The sequence below is a fragment of the Arachis ipaensis genome, chromosome B07 (assembly GCF_000816755.2).
Source record: "Arachis ipaensis cultivar K30076 chromosome B07, Araip1.1, whole genome shotgun sequence".
In the NCBI taxonomy this organism is placed as follows: Eukaryota; Viridiplantae; Streptophyta; class Magnoliopsida; order Fabales; family Fabaceae; genus Arachis; species Arachis ipaensis.
In genome coordinates, this window is record NC_029791.2 from 123,627,300 (window position 1) to 123,631,289 (window position 3,990).

The window sequence follows — 3,990 nt, forward strand, 5'->3', positions numbered from 1 at the left end:
CTGAATTGGCAGAACACCCAGAGCAGCATTGCACTTGGGAGCTATATGTGGATGGAGCCTCCAACACCGAAGGCTCCGGAGCAGGAGTCTTACTGACCAACAAACACAACCTGCAAACCGAATAATCCATTCGGTTCATGTTTCAAACAAGCAATAATCAGGCTGAATATGAAGCATAACTTGCAGGTCTAAGACTAGCACAATCTCTCAATGTCACCCATCTCCAGGTCTACTGTGATTCACAGCTAGTCGTACAACAGGTAACACGACACTTCCAGGTAAAAGATCAATTATTAGAAAAGTACCATGCAACGGTAAAAGAACTTATCTCTCATTTTCATTCACTACAAATCACACACATAGCTCGAAAGCAAAATACCCGAGCAGACGCACTTTCAAAATTAGCAACAACTAGAAAAATCATGAATGACTCTGTTATATCTCAATTAACCCTTGCTGAACCAAGTTTTAACAGCAAAGCTATTTTTTCAATATCACAGGAATATGATTGGAGGACGCCATACAAATAATACGTACAAACTGGGAATGTGCCACATGAAGTAGCCAACGTTAAAACATTCACAAGACGCACATCATCCTTCACACTAATCAGAGAAGACCTATACAAAAGAGGTTTCTCTCAACCCCTCTTACGATGTTTGAGCACCGTAGAAAGTAAATTCGTTATGAACGAAGTCCACAAAGGAGTATGTGGCAACCATATAGGAGGGACGAGTCTAGCATCAAAAATAGCTCGAGCTGGATATCACTAGCCGTCAATGAAACAAGACTGCATTAACAAAGTTAGAAAATGCGATAGCTGCCAAAAGATTCCTCGACAATACACAATCCTACCGAGCCATTACATACCTCGGAAGTAAGTTGGCCATTTCAGAAGTGGGGGCTAGACATCCTCGGACCTTTCCCAAAAGCCCTTGGCCAGGTAAAATACTTACTCGTAGCAATTGATTATTTTTCAAAATGGATAGAAGCCACTCCATGAGCAAAAATAGGAGCTGACAAGGTCAAAACTTTCATTTGGAAAAACATTATTTGCCGTTTTGGATTACCTCGTGCTATTGTTATTGACAATGGTCGACAATTCACCGACCAAAGTTTAGCAACATTTTTGAGTGGTTTTCAGGTTAAACACCACTTTTCTTCAGTAGAGCACCCACAAACCAATGGACTCGCTGAGGAAACTAATAAAGTCATTCTCAATGCACTAAAGAAAAAGCTCGGAGATGCAAATAGCGAATGGGCCGAGCTAATCCCTGAAATTTTGTGGAGCTACAACACCACAAAACAAACAATAACATAATAAACACCATTCAAATTGGTCTATGGAGCAGATGCAATGATTCCAGTGGAGATTTCAATATCATCACCACGAATCGAACACACATCAACAGACGAAAACGACAACATCAAAAGAATCGAGCTCGATATAGTAGATGAAGATAGGAAAAAAGCTGAAATAAGACAAAAAGCAATGCAAGCAATAATAAAGAAGAAGTACAACAAGAAGGTACAACCAAAGTCTTTTTCCAAACAAGACCTCGTCCTCAGACGAACGGAAGAAGCAAGAAAGCCTCATGCTCATGGCAAACTAGCAGCAATATCGGAAGGGCCTTACCGAGTTATAAAAGTCTTCGGAAAAGGAGCGTACAAACTTCAAACACTCTAGGGCGGAGATGTCCCTGGTATTTGGAATGTCTCATCTTTAAGAGCTTACTTTACATAAAAATGATGTGGACAAGGGGAGACACTCTTTTTCCTACTCACAAGCTTTTATCCCACACTGAGTTTTTCTTGGAGAGATTTTAATGAGGTCTCCTACCCCCATATCATCTACATGTACAAACACTGTTGGTTAACAAAATGCAAATTCCAAATTCATATAATTTGATTTACCATTCAAGTCAGACCGAAACAAACCCTATGAGGGATAACTTATAAACAATCAAAAGTCTATCAAATAGTTTTGCGAAACAATTCGGTCATACCCGACCTTAAAAAATCCAATTACAAATATAAAACAAAAGTGAAAACTAACGGATATGTCAATCCGCCTTCTCAACAGAAGCACTCTCGTCCTCCTTCTCGGGCGGAGTCTCATCTTCAATCAACTGGCCATTGCTGACGATCTTCGTCACGTCTAACTTACTGGCATCAACTTCCAGAGCAACAACGTATATCTGCGCAACAGCACGGTCAAATCCAAGAGTGAAGGCAGAAAGGACCTTCTCTTCCAATTCTGAAATCCGAGCTCCAGTTTTCTCAGCCTCCTCAACCTTAGACTCAAGGTCAACCCTGACCTTTTGCAATTCAGCCTCCGAATTCTTCAGCTTTTCCTTCAAGCTCTTAACTTCACCTTTAAGTTTTTCTATTCTCAAGTTTTTCTCCTCCAATGACTCCTTTAGCTTTTTGATAGCAGCAATATTGTCACCCTCCAGAATAGCGTCCAGCTCGGACGTCCAACCAACAGACAGCCTCCCCCCAATAACCTAAAATAAAAATGAGCGATACAAGTTATCAAAACCAAACAATCCAAGGCAAAGCAACAAAACAGATCTACCTGCAGGTAACGGGCAACAACACTTTCCCAGCGTCAAGAATAATCTTTACATCCGAATTCACTTGGGCAACTTCATCAGCAACAGCCATGAATGGGTAATCAGAGGACCAAAGGGAGTTTCGAGGACCTTCTTTGTAACCATGAAGCACCATCTGGCTCTCATACGCCGCACTAATTTCCTCGGCAGTGAAAATCGCAGAGGTTTCCCTCACACCAGTAAGATCAACCACCCTTGACAAACCATCTCCCCTTTTCCTTTTAAAGCTAATTTCTTGTTTCACCCCACCTCCTTCACCAACCTTAACAATATTCGTTGACGACCCCTCTCTTTCTTTCTTCTTAGCCTTAGCCACAAAAGCCTTCAAATTGGCGGTTGTAAGGGTAGGAGCTTTTTCACCTACAACATACCACAAAACCACATTAGACCAAAACAAGATCACCAAAAACACACAAAATACAACATACAGCACCTATATTACCTAAGTATTCCTACACAGCCTCCCTATCCCCTTCAAGCTCCAGTAAATTAGATATGGATAGCAACTCAGACGAGGACATCACGCTCATTAAAAAATTTAGTACATATTCCTCAGTTGCTACTCTATTCTCACAATCTAAAATCAGTTTAGGTTCTGGAGACCAGAAGACAGGAAACCTTTCCTCAAGCAATGAATCTAAAAAGAACAGATAAAAATCCCCGACAATTTGAACCTTGACAAAAATCTCTTTGAAATCTTTGAAGGATTGTTTATATAAGCTGAAGATACTACTACCTGAATGACTACTCAAGTTAACCCACCCACCCTTCCAGAAACCCTTAGCTTGAAACAGTGAAAAAAATAAACTAAGAGAAGGATAACATTCAAAGTGTTCCATCAAGCACTCAAAAGCTTGTACGAACGCCCATGAATTCGGATATAACTGCATCGGAGCACAATTCAGTTGGGCCAACACTCCACATTCAAAATCAGTAAAAGAGAACCTCATACCAAGTTCGGTCAACATGCAAGTATATATATAAAAATAACTCCAATCAGACCTTCTTTCGCAAACCCTGTTGTTATCATCACAAGGTAAAAACCTAACTTCTAACTCATCAGCATTTCTCACCCACCTAGCTTCGTTCAACTGTTTCACCAACTCCGCACTACTAAAAATAGAGACGCAACCCCTCACGTCACCAACAACCCAACTATACACATCCCCTTCATCAACCACGATATGTTCCTTTCTCCCCATTACAGAAACAAAAACTAGCAAGGAAAAGTACAAGACAAAAAGTTCACTAACCTTTCTTACTCATGGTCTTTCCCTTGGTACAAGTACAACTTTCAGAAGACAAAACGTTTTACTACACCCACAAGCAGTTGAAAAGCCAAATGCAACTCCCTAGACACTTTCTACCCCACGAC